Raw genomic sequence first — 24,541 nt, 5'->3', positions numbered from 1 at the left:
CCATTGCCTTGACTGGCTTTGCAAAATGCCACTTGTAGGGCGTGGCTCTGGGAGGGGCACAGACAGACAGACACACACACACACACACACACACACACTGCCACACACACCTACACCCTGTGCAAGGATGCCAGATGCCAGCACAGAAAAGGACTCCCTTTCATCCAGCAGCCTCCTGATTCCAGAGGAGAGTCTCAGAGCCACAACCTGCTGTTTCCCTGGAGACTCAGGCCTCAAAATAAACAGGATTCTGCTCAGACGGGCCAGTAGTCCCTTCAGCTCAGGCATTTGCCCCAAGACAAACCACGTTAAAATAACACGCAGGGTAGTTGCTGCCACTGTCTGCTGTCTCTGTGTCCCTCCCTGCTGGCCAATAGCTCTGCATTCCTGGGCTTGCTGCTGGCTATCCAGGGTTGGGGGCATCCCGGTGAGTGAGGTCGGCGTGGGTAGCTGTCTAAAGGCAGGTCCCCTCTGCTGATAAACAAGGGTCAGAGATAGCCATAGAGGCTGACGCTCTCAGCTCCACAGCCTGCCCCACCCCTTGTTTCCCACACAGCCCTGGGGATGGTAGCCGGCTCTGTGGCATGGTGTCTGGAGGCGGGCCAGCAACCTGATGTGCATGCCACGGCGTGTCCCTCTCCCCACACAGAGCTGCAGTAGCCTGGAGGTTCAGAGAGCCGAGGGCTGCTGGGGAGGCAGCTGCAGCGAGGTGACAGTGACACACACAGAGCAGAGGACTCCAAGCAGGTTCTTCTTGCCCTGGGACGGCGCTGCTTGAGAGTGGAGAGAATACAGCCTCAGCCCACAAGCTCTCCAGGTAAGAATCAGGGCATCTGTTCTGGAGGGGAAAGGAGCAGGTCATATTCCAGCTGAGGTTGTGTGTGTGTGGGTGGGGGGTAGGTGTGTGTGCACATGCGTGTGTAAGTGTGTGTGTGTGTGTGTCTGACTGTCCTGGAAAGGAAAGAAAAAAGGGAAAGTTAAAGCAGACAAATGTTTTAAGCAGATATTTCTGGAACCAGTACTCTTGCAGGTGAATCCCAAGAAGTGCTCGCTGGCTGGGTTGAAACGGTGGTGCAGACTGCTCTGGGGGAAGGGCATGTTGATGGCATATACACATAAAAATAGACTGCAAAAATAATAATGCGCCAAGCTGTCGCATTATCTTTATTCCCCAGTGCCCGCCCGATGAGGGGTGGAGGCAGGAATTTCTCATCTGCTCAAGAGTTGAACGCGGCTCTTGCCGTTCCGCAGAAGCGGAATGCTCTGTGGCCGTGGGGAGCCTGGCTCGCAGTACCTTGCTGTGTCACACTCACCCTTCTGGGCAGCTGGGAAATTCAGCTGCCTCGGAAAACCTGACCACAGCTTAGATTTTATCAACCTTTTGATATAAAGGCAGGCTGGAATTAGGATTATCTGAGCCTGTCAGCTCAGGGTTTGGGCAGGATGGTATTCTGACGGCCCCACAATTCCCGGGATTGCTTCTTCCCTTCACTTCTGACCTTCCTGGAATATCACATCCTCATTTCAGTGCCTCCTCCGATGGGCACCAGTGGAGAAGGAGCGGAATGGGAACAGTGGGCACATCCTCTGGCATGCATACACATGCTCCACACCCATGTCGCTATTCCATGCCAGAAGTACCCAAGGCTCCTACAGAGGAACACTTGAGAAGTTCAGACCTCCAGATGCTGACATGGGAATTTCAGGCATTTAATCAAGTAGCCATTTTTCAGAGACCTAAGTGCCCACTCAATGTCTCAGCAGAATTCCAAACACCCCATACTTTCACTAGCCCTTTTACATCCACCCCCTTCATCCTCCCTGCCTTCTGCTCTGGTGACCTCCTTTCATTCTCTACAGGGATGCAGGTGTTTATGACTTAGCTCCCAAACCCAGTGGGAGGACACGAGCATCCTGCTGAGGATGAGCCCACCCGCCTGACAGTGGCAAAGGGAATGGGACTTGCTTTGGGAAGTGGTGTCTAGTGAAGGGCTGGCAGCTGTTCACTGGGGCTGTTAGTGGTGACTCTGATTCACAGGGCACAAATTCCCTTCTCCTTTGTTTTCTTTGTGTTGGTCATTGAGGACTTCCGAGGAAAGTCCCTTCTTAGGCTTATAGCTCTGAAGGCAACAGTACCAATTTGCTGCTGAGGGCAGCTGGCAGAAGGATTCAGGGAGACGTTCTTCTGAATGAACATATTCTCATGAACACATGGAGTTGCAGGTGAAGTACTTAATCAAAGCAAAGGCAATACACAACACGTTAAGAGAGAAAACACAATGAATTTCTTGTAAACACTCTCCCCAATCTGGTGTTTACATGTAGCTTGCCTGGTTCCAAAAAGGATTTAAGGAAGCAGTATATGGTCTACTGGTTTGACTTTACAGGTGAGTAGCACCTGCCGTGATGATACTATTTTCAGTGGAGATGGTGGGCAGACACCCACATACTCCATCTACACCTGGGGAGTGTGGCTGCTCACTTGGGTGTCAGGGATTCTGGGGACTCTGAATAAACTATTGAAGATCTTGGAGCTGTGTGCTAGCTGCCAGGGATTTGGGTACTATACAGGGTGGAAGGCACACCTACTTCCATCTTATTTAATAGGCATTGCATGGCTAATGCAGAATTCCTTGATTTAGGCTGCTGGAAAAATGATCTGTAATTCTGTAAACTTTTGGCAAAAGAATATTTTTCCTTAAGATACAGTAATCAACAAATGTTTGAGTACCAACAAATTGCCATATCTCCAGATTGTGACTGGATGCAGCCCAATTGACCATAGAGAAGAGGGGGCCTGTCGGGTTGGGAGGTGACAAGAATGGGCCTGTGCTGATGGGATGTTATCCCAGGATGTAGGAACAAGAACAAGCATTTGAGCCAGTGCCCTACAGGGCAAGAAACAGGGAAGAAATAACAAGTTATTTTTATTATTAACTACATCATGGTTTCAACTGGCCAGAAGTGAACTTCTTGGGATTCACTTGTAGGAATGCTGATTCCTTTGCTGTCCATTTAAAACATTTCTCTGTCTTAATTTTTTCCTTTTTTTCTTCCCTCTCCAATAATTAGATTATACTACTTAAGAAAGGCAGTGTGATGTAGCAGCTACATGCATAGATTCTGCATCCTAGCTACCTGAGATCCACATTCTGACTCTACCACTTATTATTTCTATGACACTAGGCCTTAGTTTCCTCATCTGTGAAGTGGGGTAATAAAGTGACAACATTGTTATTGAAAGGATCAAATGCGTTGTGCCTATAGCACAGAGCCTGGCTCATAGCGAGTACTATGTGAGTATTCATTATTGTTATCATTATTAAAGGCTGAGTTCTGAAAAGGCTGCTCACAACCCATTTGTTCCAAAGTCCAAAGTGACACTATGAGGGACAACTAATGTCACTTTTGGGGCAGCACAGAGCCACTATTTCTTTGTTAGGGAGCTTTGTTTGCATCTATGAGAATTCAGAAATAGAAGAGCTCTGTCCCAGCTGCAAACATTTCTGGAGCCCTCCCTCTATGCAGGCACTGTGCTTGGCTTTAAGTGTGCCACCTCCCTGAATGCTCCTGACAACCCTGCATGTAACAGCAGTGGCCATCACAGATGCAAGATTGACAGGGGGTGAGTGGGTAGGCCATTTGCCTAAGCTACCAAGGGACAGAGCCAGGCTCCACACCCAGGTTGCCCAGTGAGCCCGAGCTCCCCACTGGTAGGCTGTGTATTGGGTGGAACAGGGGATTGTGAGAGGCAGTTGGAGCTTGGTGTTAAGGATTCAGCAACAGATGATAATAGAAGACCTTAGAAAGCAGGTGAGAATTTAGAAACTCTGCTGAGAGACCGCAGGACTCTAGTTTGGGCCATGGGCAGAATCTCAACCTTGAGGACATGGGTTTTCAGGAATAAGACACAAATGAAGCACTGGGGACAAAGCATGTTTCGGGCAGGGATCCAGGCAGGGGACAGCAGCAGATGGTGCCCAAGGACAGAGGAGGTGGTGCCTAACAACAGAGGCACAGGCACCGCAAGAGAGCTGGCCCAGGGCTTCTTATCCCCCTCAAGCCTAGGCTCAGCGGTTATCAGAGCCAAGTCTGAGGTCAAGATTGAGTGACCCTGGTCATGGGGAGAGAAAGAATGGACAATCCAAAAAGTAAGTGTCTGAGCACAGTGAAGTTTACAGTAATGTGAAAAACCTGATTTGCAATATGATCCTTCCAAATAGTACTTTTAAAATGTGACTTACAGAGATTAATTTCATACGTAATTGCTAAAGACTCCTTCTCTGACCCCGTCCGAGTAATGGTGGTGATGAGAGTGGGTGTGGCCTGTGCCCATCTTGCCCTAGGGCTGTGTCCACCTTGGGGATTGCTCATGGACACAATTTGTCTCAGCTTCCAGGACCTACAGTCTAGTCCAGGGGTTTCCAGACTTTAATGTGCACGAGGATCAGGAGTGCTAGTTTAAAAATCAGGCTCCTGGGTCCTACCTGCAGTTGTGATTTGGCATTTTCTGGGTGTTGTGGGTAGAGCCCAGGTGTCCATAGACCACAGCTGAGGGACTTCCGTTCTGGCTGTTGCTCTGCTTCCCTTGTCCTTGTCACCAGGATGGGAACACAGAGTTGTGTGGCCTGACCCCACGGCAGTTACCCTTAGCAGTGCTAAGCCCTCGCCTTATGCTGTTCTTTTCGTTGGTCCTGTAACTTAGGTACCATCACTATCCACTTCTTACAAGTGAGGGGAAAGGCCTCCCTGCCATTGAGTGGCCGAGCTGGGGTCTGAACTCAGAACCAGCAGGTCAGCAGAGCCCAGATGTGAAACCATGAGAGCAGCTGTAGCTGCCGCCCGTCCACCCCTCCTCTCTCGTCCTCAGGTGGGTGTCTGTCTCCAGTTTACATTCCTGCCTTTTCCACCCCATTCCCAGACTCCCGTATCACTTCTGCAGAAGATGATGTGTCCCTGCACTTTCCTATTTTTATCTCATTCAATGAGTCAAAGAGGGGTGGGGCAGTGGGCAAGTGGAGGGAGGTGTTACGTGTTGAATTGTGTCCACCCAGATCCATAGGATGAAAACCACTCCCAGCCCCCAACCCCTAAGAATGTAACCTTATTTGGAGATAGGGTCTTTACAGAAGTAATCAATTTAAAATGAAGTCATTAGGGTGGACCCTAGTCCTCTGTAACTGGTGTCCTTATAAAAAGAGAGGAATTTGCACACAGACAGACACGCGTAGAGAGACAATAAAGTGAGGAGACAGGAAGAAGATGGCCACTTACAAGCCAAAACAGAGAGGACCGGAATTGATCCTTCCTCCCCAGCCAGTGTCAGAAGGAACCTGCCAGTGCCTTGACCTGGGACTTCCACCCTCCAGAACCGTGAAACCATCCATTTCTGTTGTTTCAGATGCCCAGCACGTGGTGCTTGCCGGGGCAGCCCTAGGGACACCAGTTTCCTAGATTTCCTCTCTTGGCCCTGACTTTGGGGTAATCTTGTTGAAGGCCAAAGCGTTATACCAAGTTGTGACAACTTTTTTTTTTTTTTGTTAATATAACTGTTTCTTTTGGCTTAAACAGTGTTCTTAGGAGCAAACAAGTAGGCCCAAGGCCCAGGAGAAAAGAAAGAATGAATGGAAAGAGTAAGGAGGGAGGGCAGGGAAGTAAAAAGGAAGGGAGGCAGCAGGAAGAGGAGAGAGTGGGGATTGGGACGGGCCAGGATGACCATGGGCGGCTCGGCCAGCTTGCCAGGGCGCGCCTGCTGGGTGCCAGGGAGTGTGCCAGTAAAGTGAAAAACTTGATTTGCAACATAATCCCTTGGGACCAATAGGTCCCACCTCATGAAAGTTTGAGGCAAGATGGGGCTACAGGTGTCAGCCAAGCAGGGGCTGTCCTGAGTGGTCCTGTGAAAACGTATGACAGAAGTGCCTGTCCCCAGCAGGGATCTGGAAAAGCTTCCACAAGGAAGCCATGCTTAGGTTGAGCTCCGGAAGACTGGTAGGCGGTAGCTGGTGGGGGCAGAGTGTTTGAGGCAGGGGGAACCCCACGTGTAAGGGTTGTGTGGCATTGCTAAGGAGGAATGCTGGAGCACAGGGAGGAAGGGGCACGCTGGAGCCAAGAGGCAGGCGGGCTCAGACCTAGAGTGGGCATGGAGGATTTATATCCTTAAGCTTGAGCAATAGACAGCCAGAGGCCCCCCATAGGGCAGACTCTGCTTTCAACAAAGGGAGTGTTGGGATAGCAGTTCCACTGTGGACCAGCCCTGTAGCAAGAGGTCAGGCTTCTTGAGCTCACAAACCCAGGGTGGCTGCAAGGCCATTAGGGAGCAATATTCCAAGCTATTCCCCAACCAGTGTTCTAGCCATGGGCATTTGTAGTGGCACCACTGGGAAGGGTCTAAACAGGGACAGCTCTTTCCTTCCTGTCAGCCAGGCTAATCAGTAAGCTTGGCAGCCAGGCCAGGCTCCTACTGGGGTCAACTAGGCAGCCCCTTCTCTGGCACCGTCTGAAGGACACAGAAAGGGCTCTGCTCTGCCCACGTGCACCATGTCTGAAGTTGCAGAGCAGGCCGCATTTGTGCACGCGGAGGCTGATTGATCAGCGGGGCTGTGCAGAACATCAGAGAGTCACGTTGGGAGGGGCGAAGTGGAGGAGCAGGAAGCTTAAGCTGACCCCCTGAGGGCATGGGGGGTTAGGAGAAAATGGGCAGAGATGGTGTGGAAGGGGACGAGGCTGCTGTGAAGGGGGCTGCACAGAGGAGGCAGCAGCAACAGGCCCGGGGCTTGGGGTGGGCCCACTCAGCATTTACAGTCTGAGTGTCTTTGCTATGAGACGCACACGCCATTTCCAACACGGGGAAGCTTCTCCTCAAACCAATTGCTGTTGGCATAATCCAAATATTAAAAGAGTCCTTATACGAAACATGACCTGCTTGCCACAAAAAGAAACCCTTTCCTACGTTGCATCTTAGAAGGGGTAGAGGCGAAACTTACTAAATGCAGAATACAAATGCCTACACACAGTAACTAAGAAAATGCCATGAAGGCTACGTTGAACAGTTTGATGAGAATATTTCAGATTGCATATGAAACCCGCACATTGTACCGCTTGATTGCACTAATGTACACAGCTATGATTTAACAATAAAAATAAATAAATTAAAAAAAAAAAAAGAAACCCTTTCAATTTGAGCAGAGGGCCTGGATTTGGCTAAGCAAGGGTGAGTTCTTGGAGCATACTTTGGAGGAGAGAGGTGATTAATTTGGGGGAAGGCGAGAAAGCAGAGAGGAGGCCTCTTGGAGAGCAAAATCCCCCGACTCCCACCCATCTCACCTCTCTCCACCCTCCCTACTCTCCGGCCCCCTTTCTGTTTTTCTGCTGCTCCATGCCCTTTCCTGTCCCTCCAACTTTGCCACTGCTGTTCTATCTGCCTGGCCTGCTCTCCCCACAGTTCTTCACACAGCACATCCTCCAGGCCTCACCTCTCCTTACTTACCCCTCTTCCCTTTGTGGCACTTATCCTAGTCCATAGGTAATTTATCAAGTTTTAATAAACTTGCTATTGTCTATTCACTAGAGTGTCACTTCATGAGGGCTGGAACAAGACAGACAAGGTCTTATGATTACAAGAGGGACTTTACCTAACAATTGCAATCAGTGTAACCTGGCTTATTGTACCCTCAATGAATCCCCAACAATAAAAAAAAAAAAAAAAAAAAAAAGACAGACAAGGTCTTGTTCCTTGCTGTGCCCCCAGAGCCCAGCCGGGCGTACAGCAAGGAACAAGCAGGTGCTCAGTGTGTATTCATCCAGTGAGTGACTGGGCGTCACTAACCTTGGTAGCATTAAAGCCAAGACCAGGACAGCAAGGGGAGCCCCGCCCCTTTGTTGCCTCTTCCAGCTCTGACAGCAGAGCAGAGAAGTTGGCATCCAGGGTCTCTGACCCTAGCCCAGGTGGGCAGGCCCCTCACAGTTGCCAGGATTCCTGCTGTGTGTCAGCTGCTCTGGTTAACTCTCATCTCTGCATAGAACTCACTTTGGGAGCCTGGAAAAATCCACCCTAGAGGTACTATTCATGCTTAGAGATAAATAACTTCTTTTGGCTGATGGGCATTCAGGGCAAACAAGTCATGTCAGGCACCCGGAAGGGAGACGTTGATCCAGCATGTTCCAGCCCTACCACCATGGGGCAGACGGAGAAGCCCGTGTTGGCCTTCCCAGCAGCCCGATGGGGAGAGTAGAAGTGGTTTGCAGTGATTGATCGTGTGTGCAAAGTGCTGCACCATAAAGAGCTTCTAGAAAACGAGGCTTTTCTCGTCCATTCTCAGAGTATCTGTCAGAATTAACATCGAGTACCTTGGATACTCACTTTTCCATTCTTGTGATATTTTACTAGTAGAATGTTCTCTGGTTGGATCCTTTTTAGTGCTAGGTGGTAATTAAGTCGTAGGAGCAAAACATTTCTCTTAAGCCTGGGTTTTTGCATTTGAAGTGATAACGGGGGTGTTTCTCAATGGCAGAGATGTAGGCTGGCTCCAGCATGGTTTCTTTCTGATGAGAGTTGCTTTCCAAGGATGAAATCTTCATTTAGTTGGCCACATAAAACTCACTGCTGCCATCGCAGGCTGGCCCTGGGATGTCTTGCTGAAGGCTTGGGAAGCAGAGCCCTAAGCTTTTTGGAGAGGGAGATGATGGAGAAGACCAAGAATTCCTTCCACAGCTCCACTTTGAACCCCCTCTCTCATCAGCTGTTCCCCAGTTTAGATCAGTGGACAGCCAGGGGAGCACATGGTCAACGGCATGACCACTGGGGTTGGACTGTCTGGGTTTGAATTCTGTATCTGACATTCAATAGCTGCGTCACCCTGGCCATAACTTCTCTGATTCCATAAGGCAGAGATAATAACATAACATCTGCTGAGGTTGTTGAGAGGAACATGTGAGTCCATACAGGTAAAGCCCATAGTACATAGTGCTGTAGTGATGTTAGTTGTTCTTAGCTCATAGGCTTAAGAATTTGGTGAAATTATATATGTAAACTACCCAAAATGTCTTCAAAATGTTTTAGTGTACCATGCATAGCACATAGGATTTACTCCACAAAGTATTAATTATCTGACAAATTTGCAGTCTGGCTAAGGTTTTTTGGAAGTCTTCTTAAGCATGTACTTGAACTCAAATGGTCTTGGGACTCAAAAGGTCACTTGCTACTCTGCTATTCCCTGTCAGTCATTTTTGTTCCAAGGGAGGATTGTTATCCTGTGGTTTTTCAGCACTTCAAATCCTACATCAGGAATGTGGAACTGTCCAAGGGAGCAATAGCCCCCTTTGAAGAGTTTAAGCCTAGAGCAGACACAGGCTACTTGGTCCACAGTTTTTGGTGTTCCCAACAAATGATTACAGAAGTGGTGACTTCAGTAGACTTCTTTTGCTCAATACACAAAAAAGCTCTAGATTCCCACTGGGCCGGGGGGAGCGTAGCTCCTCGGTACGTGGACTTTTGAAGATTCTACTCAATGTCCCCTGGTGCTGGGTTTTGAGTTCAAATTGTTTGAATATTGACTATAGAGAGTAAGGAATGGCCTGTCACAGGTGCAGATTGCACAGCCATTTTGCATTTCGGCTGCCCGATGCTCCACCCTCCCTCACTGAGTGACCTTGGGTAATGAACAGGGTCCCCTCTCCATTTTAGTTTCCTGCTCTGTAAAACTCCTTTCTGCAGGTGGTTGCGGAGGTTAGACTTGAGGTGACATGAGAAGCTCACAGCATATCTGTCTCTCTTGATACTTGCTAATTCCCTTCCCCTTCCTTTGTGGCCCTCCTGACGGTCACATGGCTGTGGATATGGAAAACCCCAGTGGAGGTCAATTGTTTCAGAGGTTTGAGAACATTCCCTTGCACCAGGTGACCATGAGCACATCACTTGGCTTGAGAAGCAGCACAGAGAGAGATGCAGTCTGGGCAGGGGTCCAGAGTGTGTGTGGAGGAGGGGATGCTGGCAGCCCCTCACTCTACTCAGCCCACGCTTCCACCATAGCGGCCGGGCCCAGCATATGCAACAGAGGACCCTGCTGCACCCTGGGTTATCAGACCACTCACTGAGGCCCAAAGATGGGCATCCTTCTGAGGACAAAGAAGGTGGCCCCTTTCCTGTCCCACTCTGACCCTCCCTGTTGTATTCCCAGCTCCCACTGAGGCCTGAGAGTTTCACACACAGCTGGTTCAGGGTGGATCCAGATGCATGCAGTGCAAGGGGGGAGAATGTTTCCAAGGCGATGTCCAAGTTGTTTCTGAAGGCCCACTGACCCGGCCCTCCCCACCTTGCTCCTTGGCCTTCCGCTAGCCTAGAACTGAGCCAAGCCTTTGGAGGGCGGCTTCACCTTGGGATGCCTGGCTGCAGCCCTACTGTGGTGGGAGGTTCGGATCCCACGCTGGATGGGCGCTGGGGGAGGTCAGCAGGAGGGTGAGCCAAGGAAGGCTTCTGGCCTCTTTTAGCCCCAGGCCTCTCCCTCTTCTTCTGACCGCATGGCAGGCAGATGAGGGGTGTGGAGGCCTCTGTTCTAGGAATTGTAAAGAATATCTCTTTTAAAACCTCTAACCATGTCTTACTCTGGGATGGAAGCATATCCTGCACTGGCTACGTGAGAGTCATTTCATACACTGCAGATCAAGAGAGCGACTTCTGGTGACTAATGAGGAGACGTATGTTGGTCAGACTATTGCAGCCCCCAAATCAGTATTTTCCTGGAGTCAAGATCCCTCTTTCTTCCTGGCCAGTCCCACATCCTGCTGGACCTAAGTTGGCTGGCTCATGCTTCTCATTATCTCTCTCCCATCCTTTTTAAAGGCTTCTCACTCCACCCAGGGGTTTTATTTTTAACTTGCACAGTAATGCTGGGGCTGAGCGGGCATTCTGCCTACATCACAGGAAACTGGGATGCCTTGAACAGGTATCCCTTTTCCAGGGACTTTCTTCCTTTCATTATTTATTGAACACCTATTCCATGAGGGGCCCTGCCTGGGGCGCGCAGCAACACAAGGACAGGTATGTCCCTGCTCTTGAGAGATTTACATTCTGATAGGTCAGAGAAGTGGGTTGGCAGACACAGCATCACACACAAAAAGGTGTGCCAAAAATAAAACAAGTCAGTGGAGATTGTGATACCGTGTCTTCTAGAAAGAGAACAAAGAAGGTACCAGAACTAGGGAGGTGAGGTGTCACCTCTCAGGAGGTGACACAGAAACAGAGACCAGCAGAAAAAGGGCACACCATGCAGGCAAGAAGCAGAGTGAAGACTATTCCCCAGTGAGGGAGGAACGCGCAGTAAGGCCCGAGGGACGGGGGCAAACACTTAGCATGTGAGACAGAGGGCCAGGGTCCTGAAAGCCTGGAGGACAGTGGGGGAGTGGTGACAACTTGGTGAAGCATGCCAAGCCCAGATGGGGCAGGGGCCTGGAGTCATGCAAACAGGTTGGGGCTTTGCATGACTTAGGGTACAGTGGAATGCTACTGGGTGGGCTGAATAGGTGGAGACAAGTGATAATCAACATTTCAAGACACTCACTTGACTCCCCAGTGAAGAATTGCCTCTCAGAGGGGTGGGTGGACCTAAGTTGGCTGGCTCATGCTTAGGAGATAGGCAGAGGAGAGAGTTAGGGTCTAGGGAGTTATGGTGACGGGGGGTGGGGGGGGAGGGAAGGGAATGGTGGCTAAGACTGCTGTGGGGCAGTCCCACAGTAGAAACAGGCTGGCTCCCTCAGAATTAGCTGGCTACTAATTTTTTCTTCCACAGAGTTCAGAAACACATATCCCACAGTCATAAGGCAGAATACAACACCAACTCCCACAGTCATAGCATCAGTCAGTATAAACTGTAGAGTTTAAATATCCTATTGCCTATAACTGGCCCTATTTTTTAAGCTTCCAAACACAACTAAGTAAGATCTGTATCCAACATTTCCCCCTTTGCTTTTCTGAATGGTGTGCAAATACTCTATTCCCTTGATATCATGATCGCTTTCTCAGTCCTTTGTATCTTTGGATGGGATATGAGGCCCAATGAGCCAAATCCACTATTTTTTTTATTTCCTTGCTTATTTTTTATTTTTATTTCTTTGATTTTTTGTTGTTGTTGTTGTCGTTGTCGTTGAGACAGAGTCCCACCCTATGCCCTGAGCAGAGTGCAATGGCGTCATGGCTCACTGCAACCTCAGACTCGGGCTGTGGGCATCCCGCTGCCTCAGCCTCCAGAAGCTGCTGGGATTACAGGCCCTTGCCGCAGCGCCCGGCTGGGTTTTTCATTTTCCTCCACTCAGGGAAATCTCAAACTCCTGAGCTCAAGCAATTCTCCCTCCTCAGCTTCCCACGGTGCTGGGATTTTAGGCGTGAGCCACCACACTTGGCCAAATCCACTATTTTTTGAGAAATTTTTGGATCAACCAGGAAAAAAAGATGAGGAAAAGTCAAAATTCTGACCTTTGATAGAACCTGCTTTGACTGAGTGATCCCACTCACCTTCGAGACTCAACGCTGACTTTATGTCCCTGAGTGGCCTGAGAAACACTGTTGTGTGACTGCTCTTCAGAAGAAAACTGCAGTGTAGTGATTCTCCATACAGTGATAACAGTAAGAGCTGTTGTTGGGTTTATACTTTAAGGTACTTGTATTAACTCATTTAGTCTCCCCAAAAGACTGATGAGGTGGGTACCACCCTTAATCCTCTTTATTGATGATGGAGCTGAGGTTCAGCAAGAAGTGATGTGACATCATGGTACAGGTGAGAGTCAGTGTCTGGGGGCTGGTCCAACCCCCTAACCACACACCAGGGCGTGGCTATTATCTAGTTTGGTCACTTGTATTTTAAAAATTGCATAGAAAAAGACCTGAAAGAGACCATTCTAAATGTTAGCAGAGTAGGGATAGGAGTACGTTTGTTTTTTCATTTTTAGTTTAGTTTTTTTCTTTTCTTTTCTTTCTTTCTTTTTTTTTTTTTTTGGTTTTTGGAGACGGGGGCTGCTAAAGTACAATGTTGTGATCATTGCTCACAGCAACCTCAAATTCTGGGGCTCAAGTGATCCTCCTGCCTCAGCCTCCCAAGTAGCTGGGACTACAGGTATGAGTCACCACTCCTGCCTAATTTTTTAATTATTTGTAGAGATGAGACAGTGGCCCATTATTGCTCAGGTTGGGATATTTCGTTTTTGACTATTTTGAATACACAGTGCCTGATACATAATGGATACTCAAAATCTATTTGCTTCATGGATATTGTTGAGTTAATGGATATATGTTACTTAAATATTATTCTGGGGTAATTAAAGTAATAGGTTTCATTATGAAAAATGTAAAACATAAAATGAGAAATATTAAGAAAATAAACATTTTCCCATCATTCAGAGATAATTGGTTAAAATATTGGTAATACTAATTTACATGTTTCCAGGTTTTTCCTATTTATATCTGTTTGTCTCTCTTTATCAACCTGTTTCTGCATATGTAACTACATGTGCATATAAAAATAATATTTTGCTGTATTTATGGGTTTTTAACATTTTTTCACTGAGCAATGTATCATGAGCATCCCCCATTCCATTGAATATTCTTCTAAAATAGAATTTTTAATGGTGACATTACTTACATTTCAGGTATGTGTTTTGTGCAATTGTGGCTAAAATATGGATCCTGAAATGAAACAACTGAGTTTAAATTCCAACTTTACCCCTTACAAGCTGTGTGACCACAGGCAAGATCATTTTTTCTGAGCCTCAGTTTCCCCAGGTATAAGTGACATACTATTACAGAGGATGTAATAAGGTAAAACAGATGAAGCTTTCCTGAGCACTCTGCTCAGGATGGAACAAATGCTCAGAAAATGTTTGTTAGGCCACTCCAATCATGAAGCTGGAGGAAGCATTTCCTTATCAGTTTAGTGCTCTGAAAAACTCCCTCCTGTCCTAACTATATGGGATCCAAGGAAAATGAATTTAGAAGTCCCTCAAAATACCCTCTGACTGTATTACCCCTTCTCCCAATTGGAGGGGAGGGGAGAGAATTAATGCCTTTTTACTTCCTTAGCAAGAACAGTCTTACTAGATTAGAGATACATTTAAATAATGCTGTTGTTCACAGCTACATGAGGAGTGTAGTTTTCCTTTCCATTTAGCAGCTGTGTTTTACAACAGTCTACCTCAAAAACAAAGCAGAGGTGGAGTGGGGGGGGAGCAGGACTGTTCAGGGGTCCTCAAACTTTTTAAACAGGGGGCCAGTTCACTGTCCCTCAGACCGTTGGAGGGCTGGCCTATAGTTTAAAAAAACAACAACTATGAACAAATTCCTATGCACACTGCACATATCTTATTTTGAAGTAAAAAAACAAAGTGGGAACAAATACAATCACACCGCTTCATGTGGCCCACAGGCCGTAGTTTGAGGACCCCTGGTCTAGGTCAATCCTAAATTGCTTTCAGTTTTACAGAATGATACAGAAAATGTCTAACCCCAGAAACACAGGCCACGTGATACAGTAACCTGACTCAGACACTGTACTCTGTTATTAACACAGACACGCTACCGACACGTAGTAGGTTCTCACTGACCAGTGTTGAATACATGTATTGAGCATACATTTTCCTTACAACCAGCAAGCTGTTGAGGAATAAAATAGTATATTCATTTAACCTAAATACTCTCAGAGCCTGTTCAGAGAGTCAGAAGAAAATAACAGATGATTAAATGAACAGATGCATTTTGAGTTTGGAAGCTGAACATTGAGAAACCTTTTCCTCTTAATTCATGGCTCCTGAAATATGTTTAGGGTGGAATTCAGTAGGGATTTCTGTAAACCACGGTCATAGGCAGAACATGTGACAAAGCACTCCCAGCAGTTGGGCCAAGTTTTTCTACTTTTGCTTCTCAGAAATGTTCAAAACAGTCTCAACATACGCATATCTCAATATCAAAATGGTCCTAATGACATTACAGCCGTCCGCGTCCTTCTACTCACATCCCTTGAGTTTAGGGTCTTTGATCTATTTAAATGACCACACATCTGGTCATTGTTTGTGCAATTCGCTACAATGGAGGTGGGTTAGAAAAAATCCCAGTTGTGGCTAAAATATGGATCCTGAAATGAAACAACTGAGGTTAAATTCCAACTCTACCCAGGCTAATGACATTACAGCCGTCCGCTTCCTTCTACTCGCATCCCTTGAGTTTAGGATCTTTGATTTATTCTGATTGTAAGGCAACCCAACATTAGGCCAAGATGTTAATTGCAAGGCAAACCCCTTTAGTCAAATAACTATGAGGCCCACCATAATTTCCAAATAAATGGTTGGAAGTGGTAAGACTGCCAGCATCTACTGTTCTTAGGTATTTTTTCTTAAATTCTTCATTTACTTCCATGGCATTGGTTGAGTGCCTTCCCTATGTAGGAAACCATACAGGGGAGGTTTCTGTACAACCTGAACAAGATAAAACCTGTTCTCTACTCTATTCCTGTCATAACCTAGCAGAAGGAAGAGTCATGCCAACAACACAATCATAGAAGGAATGAAATGATTGCTGGCCAAAGCACCACACTGTGGATTCTTAAAGGGAGGCCCCTTCTTACTGGAGAGACCAGGGAAGGCTTTGTAGTGGAGAGTAGGATGGGAAGAGTTTTAATTAGCAGAAAATGGAGAAAAAGAGCTTTCCAAGCTAGGGGAGCAGCATGAACCAACATACAAAGGCATGGAAGTTCTTAGAGTGTAACAGGAAAGAGGAAGCAGCTCAGATTGCTGGGATGTGGAGGACAGAGTGGGAGGGGAGGCTTTTCAGACCAGATGTGTGGTCATTTAAATGTCACGCCAAGGGTGGTGCCTGTTGCTCGGTGGGTAGGGCACTGGCCACTGGTCACATATACTAAGGCCGGTGGGTTGGAATCCAGCCCAGGCCAGCTAAACAATGACAACTGCAACAAAAAAATAGCCAGGCATTGTGGTGGGCGCCTGTAGTCCCAGCTACTCTGGAGGCTGAGGCAAGAGTTAGAGGTTGCTGTGAGCTATGATGCCACAGCACTCTACTGAAGGCAACAAAGTGAGACTCTGTCTCAAAAAAAATAAAAATAAAAATAGAACAAATGCCACACCAAGGACTTTGGGCCCTCATATCTGGCAAGTGAGAAACAAGTGAGGTATCTGAGCCAAGGGTTGGCACACACAGATCTTCTTCTAGAACAGTGGTTCTCAACCTTCCTGATGCCATGGCCCTTTAATACAGTTCCTGTGGGTCACGATGCACAGGTTGAGAACTGCTGTTCTAGAAGAACGACCTCAGAGGCAGTGTGCAAAAGTGATCAGAACAGCAAAGCTGGGAGGCAGGAGACCAATTCTGAAAGAAGATGGTCCTGCCCCCCTTGAATGATGCAACCCTAAAACTTTTGGCTTTCCTCCCGACTCTGCCTCCCCGCCATGGGCACCTGGGGCTTCTCCTCTGAGATAATGGCTGCACTGAGGATCTCTGGGAATGTGGAGTGCCTCCTCAGTCTCCAAACTGTTCTTCCTGTAAGATCCCATCTTGCCCCTTCTCTGACTCTTCACCATCAGCCTCACACTCTGGAGTCTCTCCAGAGCCCCCGTTGCGCTTGCTCCTGTGCAATCAGCAGATGGAGGCGATATGCCCCCTGGGGAGCTCCGCATCTGCTCTGCTCCTGGTTACATCCCTGTCTCTCTCAGCAGATAGCCTCCCTATTTATCCCCCCAACTCCATTCACACCCCGAGTTACCTCTGATTACTCCTTTGCCAAATGCCCTTCATACTCCTCAAGTGAGTGACATTACAGCCGTCCACGCCTTTCTACTCGCATTCCTTGACTTTAGGGTCTTTGATCTATTCCAATGCAACAAATGATTATTGAGCCCAGGGACTGCCCTGGGGAGGGGACAGAGAAGGAAGCATGTGGCCCCTGTCCTACACTAGCTGAAGTCTAGTAAAGAAGACAGACATTAAGCAAGGACTCAGAGACTGATGAGCTTTTCAGAGATGGGAATACAAGAGGACTCTGCGCCACATGGCCTCTGTTCTGCCTCTGCCCAACCCCTACATGGAATCAAAATTTTCCCAAAAACTGTTTCCAGAAGGATTTTCCAAGTTCTCTTATCAAAAATGTCCACTGGCTCCACTGTTACTGCTTTCAGATAAAAGTTTAACCTCTTTGGAATGGCATCATCCAAGATCCTGCACGATCTCCCTCTAAACTAGCTTCATGAATGCCTGTGCACCCCTGCAACCCTCATGCACCCTGCAATCCCACACTCAGCAGCACCAGCCACCCACACTGGGGGAAGATGTCCTCACTGTGCCCGCCACCTCTGTGGCTCTGCTCAGCCGTGCCTCGGTGTGGTGACCACATGGGGGCACCCACAAAGGGGTCAGGTGACCTTTTTGTGCTCTGGCTGAGACGCCACATCTTCCACAAAGTCCTCCTGACCCCTTCTTCCTCTTCCCTGGGCTCATCATAGCTTGTCGTAGTAGAGACTCTCAGCTTCTCACCCTCTGCAAGCAGCTTACCTTATTCATCCTGAATAAGCACCATAACCAGAAGAACAGGTAACCCTGAGAGGCGCCCCAGCCATGTGTTATTTACACGCCAGGGCTAAGTGCTTCACTTGCCTTATCTCAGTGCCTCCTCGTGACAAGCGCATGGGGTAACCTCTATCACTGCCTCGTTTTACAGATGAAATAAATGGAGACCAGAGAGGTGAGCTGGCTTTCGGGATTTAAATCTAGGAAGCTTCGCTTCAAAGCCCTTGCCCTTACCCACAACCCTGTGGTTATTCCTATGTCTGGTTGGGTTCCTTGTACATGATGAGTCTTCAGTAGGGGTGGCTCAGTTCAGAGAATGGGGACAGGGAGGCTAAGAGCAGTTTCCCCAAGGTCATGGTACAAGCCCTGGTCACTGAGTCATGACAAATTCAGGGCCTTTAGTGGCCACATCTCCTACACTTACCAACTAGGAAATGGAGGCAATTGGTTTCAAAGGAAAACTAACATTTTTGACTGATTGGGTGGCACAGGATTTGATGGCAGTTTGTGGAATCCAAATTGATTTAATCTGGGTTGGTCTGGGTGGTGATGTAGCCTGTCACATGGCCCTGTTGGACCAGGCACCCTGAGCAAAGAACTTTCCTTTCACATAGCTAGCACTGCCTCAGCCTGACTGGACCTGTTTCCTTAAGGAAGCGGAGTATGTGCAGCCCAGGCCCTCCCCGGTGGGTCTGCCTGCCTAGCTCCAGACAGACCTGCCTTTGTGAGCACAGGCGGGCAGGCTGCCTCTCAGTCTGCACAGGACTTCTGTGGCTTCCCAAGTCCGCAGGAGCATGGCCAGAGGGGACAGTTGGGATGGGAAGGTTGGGGAGAGGAGAAGCTGTATGCAGACAGCCACCAACAGGCCAGCCAGGGTACTTCCTCCCTTCTTATCTGGGGCATGAACAGAGAGTATGTGAACAAAGTGGGAGTCAGCCCCAGAAAGCCCTAGAGTTTGACCTTTCAGAGCCCTCAAACACATACTGTCTGAAGTCTGAGGACAGCCCACTCCTATGTTCCCTTTTCCTCTTCCCCTTGGCCTGGGAGGGATGAAGAGGTTGGTGGCCTTTCTTTGCTTTATTTCTTTACTTGACTTGAGTTTGGCTTGTCTTGCTACAGTGTAGAGTGACATCATTACAGGCCGCTGTGTCCACCATGTCCTGGCTGAAATGCCACATGTTTTATCAGGGGAGGGGGGAGCATGATACGCAAACAAGCAGCTGGACAGACCACTGAAGATGCAAACGAGAACTGAGCATCTTGTCTAACACGTTGTGCTTTGTAGACCCATTCACCAGCACCAAACTGCTGCTGGATTTCGTGAAATTTTAGATCCCATTCAATCCAGTACATTGCACTATGTCTTTAAGATATTTAAAGAAGCTTAAATGAGGTTTAAGAAATTGGATTTTTATTTTATTTTACTTTATTTTTTGCAGTTTTTGGCCAGGGCCAGGTTTGAACCCACCACCTCCAGTATATGGGGCTGGTACCCTGCTCCTTGAGCCACAGGTACCACCCGAAACTGGATTTCTTAAAGAAAAATTAAAAGAAGCTTAAATGAGGTTTTAGAAACTGGATTTTTTAAAGAAAATTTCCTAGAGTCCTCATGTTGTATTGCAAAACCAGAGAAAAGTCTCATTTCATAGCTTCCTCCAGGGACATCTGTAGGGCCCATGATCCTGACACAGATCCAACCCCTTGATAACAAGACCTTAAAGCTGAGCCTGTGTCTAAGTTTCATTTAACAAAATCTGAGATATTTATCAAAAGCTGAACTAGAGTAGCTCATGTTCCAGTGGAATCCCACTGGCAATCAAAGCTGCAGACACGTCTGGGCTCTCCTGTCCCTGGTTGCATGGAGTGAGGAAGGCCACTCGGAAGGACAGATTGGAGGAAGAGGTCTCACCTCAAAAGAGAAGGGCTGTCAGAGAGCCAACCTGGGGGACTGTCATTAGCTCCATCTTCAGAGCTCATGAAATGGTGAGGAAGATTAGGTATCAAGAAAAGAATTGGCGATGCTTACTTGTGAGCCTCTCCAGTTCCCCAGAGGAAATGCTTGTTTGTTGTGCTTGGAGATGAAGGCTGTGCTATGGGGCCACTGGACACCTGTGGATAGGAAGGGCCCATGGGGATCTCAAGATATTGGGGGGGTTCCGAGCATGTGAGTTAGTAATGTTTTCGACATAAAGCATCATTGTTATTGATAAGTGAGTCATAGTAGGTAGAGGTGAGAGGCTTTGAGGAGGCCACACCATCTATATTTAGGTTACTGAGTGTTCAGAGAACTCCAGCCAGAGCAGAGGCAGCTAGGTGGATGAAAAGAGCAAGGGCGCAGGAGGAGACAGGAAGATGAGGAGACAGAGGACCCTTGTTGGGGGGAGGTCTTGGGTCATTAATTGCTTGAGAAAACCCCAGTCAGGATTTGTGGTGGCCTTTTCCGAGGAGCAGGGAGCCAGCCTATTTCCAAGGTAAACAGTCCCTGAAGTAATGTGTCAGAAGGGGCCAAAGTCCTGAGCAGGGAGCACGGGGGAGAAGGAAAGTCTGCCCAGAAGGAAAGATGGCCAGGCAGGCGGGGCCTGGAGGAGGGGGGAGGTCGGGAGAGAGTGAGGTGAGATGGGGCACTTGAGTTTAGAGGCAGGGCTCCCAAGATCTCAGCAATAATATTAACACTTTTTATAAAACATAATGTTATTATGTAAGGTAATGTTACTAGTTAATAATTTATATCATCATCATCAACATTTCCATACAATGCAGCACTGTGTTAAATTATATAACTTTGTCTCATTTTAGCCTCAAAATAAGCCTGTGTGCTTAGGTAACATTGTCATCTGCATGTAGAAAAGAGGAAACTGAGGCTCAGAGAGGAGCATTACCTAGTTCAGGTGTCACCGTGAGTTGTGGAGTCAGGACTCACCCTCAGCTGGGCGGACTCAGAGTCTGGGCTTCTGCCCACCAGGGAAAGACTCAGCCAGCCTAGAGAGAGAAGGACACCCCTGAGTCACACGCAGGTAGAACAACCACAGAACACCCCAACTGCCACCGCCTGGATGTCTACTTCCATCCTTTATCGAATCTAAGATATCATACATTGGAAGACACACCATCATTTTATGTACCACTAAGAAAAAAATTGCTACTTGGCCAAGTTTTAGAGATGTTAAAAATACATGCATCTGAGGCTTGAGGAATTATTTTAAGGGCCATAGTGTGCTGGGAGCTTTGCCTCTACTGTCTCATTTCGTCCCAACAGTAGCCCTTTCATATCAGCCCTGCTTTTTCAGAGAAGGACACAGGCCTTAGAGCAGTGGAATCTGTGCCCAAAGCTGGTGACCCAGAGAGAGGGAGCCGCAGACCTCCTATGCCCAAATCCCTTCCCTTAGCCACACTGCCTCTGTGCCACAGGCCACATTGCCTCTGAAGGACATGGGATGTCTCTGCCATTTGTTCCTTCTGGTGGCCAGCTGGCCTGGCAAACAAAAACACAATGGAGGCACCTAACTGCAGGAAAAAAGATGACCTTGCCTCCTTCCTTTCCACAGGGCTCATTGGTGCCTGTTCACTTCAAGTCTAAAGCTCCCCCTGCACAGCGGGGATGTGTCTACAGGTTGTGGGAGGTCAGGTGGCCCCTTCAGGAGGACCCTAGCAGCTCCCAGTTCATAAGCCTCCTTAGTGGAGGGTCCTTCTCTGACCCATCTCTCCCCTTTCCCAAGCTCAACTTGTGATTTGCTTGGAAGATGTGGGAAGAATAAAGTTCAGGGTCAAGGATTATGATTTTGTAGCATCATCCTTGACCCTGAACTTTCTTCTTCCCACATCTTATTTCCTCCTCCCACCTCTCCAACCATCTTAACTCTTGGGTCTCACCCTGCCTTGTTCAAAAGCCTTATTCATGTCTTAATCACTGCCTAGCCCTGTTCACACCTTCTAGTCATTAATGGTTTTCTAGTAACCCTGCACGTTAAGATGAAAATATGGGGCAAGAGAGAGGTGGAACAGAGAGACTGTATGTGTGGAAAAAACTCAACTAGCCAAGTTTTCTTTTCTTTCTTTTTGCCAAGTTTTCTTGCTGTAATTTTTGACCCCGAGACCTCCATCACTCACAGGGGCTGTGCTTCTACACGCTGGCCTCTTGGTTTCCCAACTGGTGTCATCATCATGCCTCTTCCTGTCCTCTGTCTTGACCTCTTGGTGCTCTTTCCCATAATTTTCCACAGTGATGAAGGCAGTTGTGCTTTAATTAGATCTTCCCCATCTCTATAAAACACGCTTGTCCTCTACCCTCCCAGCCACTGAGTCACTCTTTCCTATCATAGCTCTTCTCAAAGACATCCCTGTCACTGGAGATGAAGGATGGGGCTTGGCACTTTCCCCTTCGCTGATTTTACTCTCACTTCAGCAAGAAATTAATATCACAACTTGGATGAAATGCTTCCTGACTGGTAAAATAATTATACTGGAAATGCCCATTTTTTTTTTTTTCCTGATTCACTTTCTCCTCATCCTCTGTCTTTGGGAACCTCTCTTTTCCTTTGTATGACTCTCAACTCACCTAACTTCCCACAAACCTCTGCTAAGAGGGACTTTGAAACATCTTGAAATTTCAATATATGCAAATCCCCCCTTTTAATTTTAATAGCTTAGGGAGTACAAGGTGAATTCTATTACCTATATGTATTGTATAGTGGTAAGTTGGGGGTGAACATTTAGTGTTTGATCAAAATGTGAAACCTGCTAAGGGTTCCTTTGTTCTAAGTTCTTCCAAGGCAAAAAAACCATCAGCTTCATTCACACATTCCACACATGGAGGAGGCTACAAAAAACATGTGCTGAATAAACAAATGACTAGTGGACATTGCTGGGCTTTGGTGTCCATTTACAATGTAAGCTCCATAAAGGCTTCTATTCATTAAACAAATAGTTTTTTGAGACATCACTGTGTGCCAAGCCCTCTGTTAAGCATAGTGGATATAATAGTGAATGAGAGAAACAAAAATCCCTGCCCTTTTGGAGCTTACCTTCTAAAGGAAAATGACCATTCAAAAAAAAAATCACTAAACTGGCGTCCACCTAACACTGAACTCCAATAAGTGTATTGGAGGAAAGTCTTGAACCTATAGAACATTGAATACGCATTTGTTCTAAGAGAGCTAGAGTTGGGAGAGAGAAAGACACTTAGAGAATGAGATGAGGATATTATCAATAGCCTTGGTGAGATATGAGTCACACGCCACCCAACCTGCCCATGTAAATAATTCAGTAGCTTTTAGCATATTCACAGAGTTGTGCCACCATTGCCACTGTGTCATTTCAGACACTTATCAATCAGCAGTCAACCCCCATTTCTCCTCCCCCAACCACATTTCACATCAATGGAACCATGCAACATGTGATCTTTTGTGCTGGGCTTCGTTCACTTGGCCTAACACTTTCGAGGGTGATCCATGTCGCCGCACGCATCACAAGTTCATTCCTTTTTATGGCTGAATGATTTTCCATTGGATGGCTATACAACATTTTGTTTATCCATTAATCATCTGTTGCTTCTGTTTTTTGGCTTCACGAGTAATTCTGCTGCGAGCATTAATGTATTTATTTTTGTATGAACCTTTGCTCTCACTTCTCTCGATTATATACTTAGCTGTGGGATTGTTGGGTCACGTGGTAGCTCTACGCTTCGGCACCCGAGATACTGCCAAAGTGGCTGCACCCTTTACATCTCCACCGGCGAAGTGGGAGGGTCCCAATTTCTCCACATGCTCACCAACACCCGTTACTGTGTACCTTTTTGATCAAAGCCATGCTATGGGTGTGAAGTGACCTTGTGCTTCTGACTTGCCTTTCCCTGGTGGCTAGTGACATTGAGCATCTTGTCATCTCTGTATCATGTTTGTAAGGCAGCTGTTGATGCGGGTGGCAGCACAGTGCTGCCTGTTGCAGGGGCTCAGTACATTTGTTGGAGGAACGTGACTAAGAGTGGAGCAAAGATGAATTCCCCGAAGGACATCAGTTCCCTGGCTAGGGCAGACCTGCAAGAGGAACGGTGTCTGGGAGAGAATTTTTGCAAATATGAAGCAATGTCTTTTCACCCCTCTCACCTGATCCCCTTTAAACCATGTTCCATTTGGAGTCTCCTTTCTCAAAGGCTGGTCCAGGTGGCCTGTTGGCTGGAGCCAGAGAAGGAAAGGGGAACACAGAGTAAGGGCAGTCGGCTCCATGAAAGGATCTGTGGACAGATTTGTGAGATGGCTTCAGGAGCGAGGCCTTGCAGACACTGGGGCTTCTATCACTGAGGAGGAGGGTTTATGCCCAAATATGGGGCTGGAAAAGAAGATATACTCTGCGTGTGGAGGTGGGGGGAGGTGGCTCTGGCTTTAAAAGCAGGCTGATGAGCTGAGGGGAACACTGAAGGGGGAGCAGCCCTGCCACACGGGAGGCCCAGAGAGCCGGGAGGCCGATGGCCGCGGTCAGATGTCGCGTGGGTGTGCTCCACACTCTGGGTTCTGCTAGTCCTGCATGATGTAAATGCAGAGATGAGAGCCAGAGGCTATCGTGGGGTGACCCTGACGCAGGGCTGGGGCAGACCTCCTGGGCAGGGAGGCAGAAACCGGGGCCAGCAAGAACTGGTCAGCCAAGGAGCCGCCCTGGGCCCTGACCCAGCCAAGAGAAGCCAGCAGCCCCTACTTGAGTCATGAAAACCACACAGAGGACTCTACACTGGGGATATTGGGCCCTGGAGGATCCTGTGCAGGGTCAACTCTTCCCTTCCAGTGAGAGACTGAGTGACCCCCATTCCTCCCACAGTCAGGGAGGGCAGCCTCAGATGGAGGAATTGAGGGCAGAGTATTCCCTGAGGGGACAGTTGAACACACTGAGAGAGAATGGAGATGTTCTCAGCTACCTAACAGGTGAGGTGCTGGGAGGAAGCCCCCATGACGGCCAGACTGAGAGAAACTACCGCCGCGTTGTATGAGAGAACTGTGA

At 47.8% G+C, this 24,541-nt stretch overlaps 1 protein-coding gene and 1 long non-coding RNA gene across 5 annotated transcripts in view; one reads left to right on the top strand and one right to left on the bottom strand.

Moving 5' to 3' along the window:
- Nucleotides 1-24,541, top strand: part of FGF1 (fibroblast growth factor 1) — a 93,381-nt gene that overhangs the window by 10,583 nt on the left and 58,257 nt on the right. For all 3 annotated transcript variants that reach the window (XM_053566009.1, XM_053566013.1, XM_053566012.1), the window contains exon 2: nt 650-817. The gene's annotated coding sequence lies outside the window, so the exon portion shown is untranslated. The remainder of the gene's footprint in view (nt 1-649; nt 818-24,541) is intronic.
- The window catches only part of LOC128568399 (uncharacterized), a 48,197-nt gene that overhangs the window by 6,772 nt on the left and 16,884 nt on the right, over nt 1-24,541 (bottom strand). The window contains exon 2 of one of the 2 annotated variants that reach the window (XR_008375152.1): nt 20,434-20,533. This is a non-coding gene — a long non-coding RNA (uncharacterized LOC128568399). The remainder of the gene's footprint in view (nt 1-20,433; nt 20,534-24,541) is intronic. The other variant, XR_008375151.1, reaches the window with a different exon arrangement.

This window comes from Nycticebus coucang, chromosome 17 (assembly GCF_027406575.1).
Source record: "Nycticebus coucang isolate mNycCou1 chromosome 17, mNycCou1.pri, whole genome shotgun sequence".
Lineage (NCBI taxonomy): Eukaryota > Metazoa > Chordata > Mammalia > Primates > Lorisidae > Nycticebus > Nycticebus coucang.
Note: the sequence above shows the minus strand (reverse complement) of the source record. Positions and strands in the feature narration are given on the sequence as shown.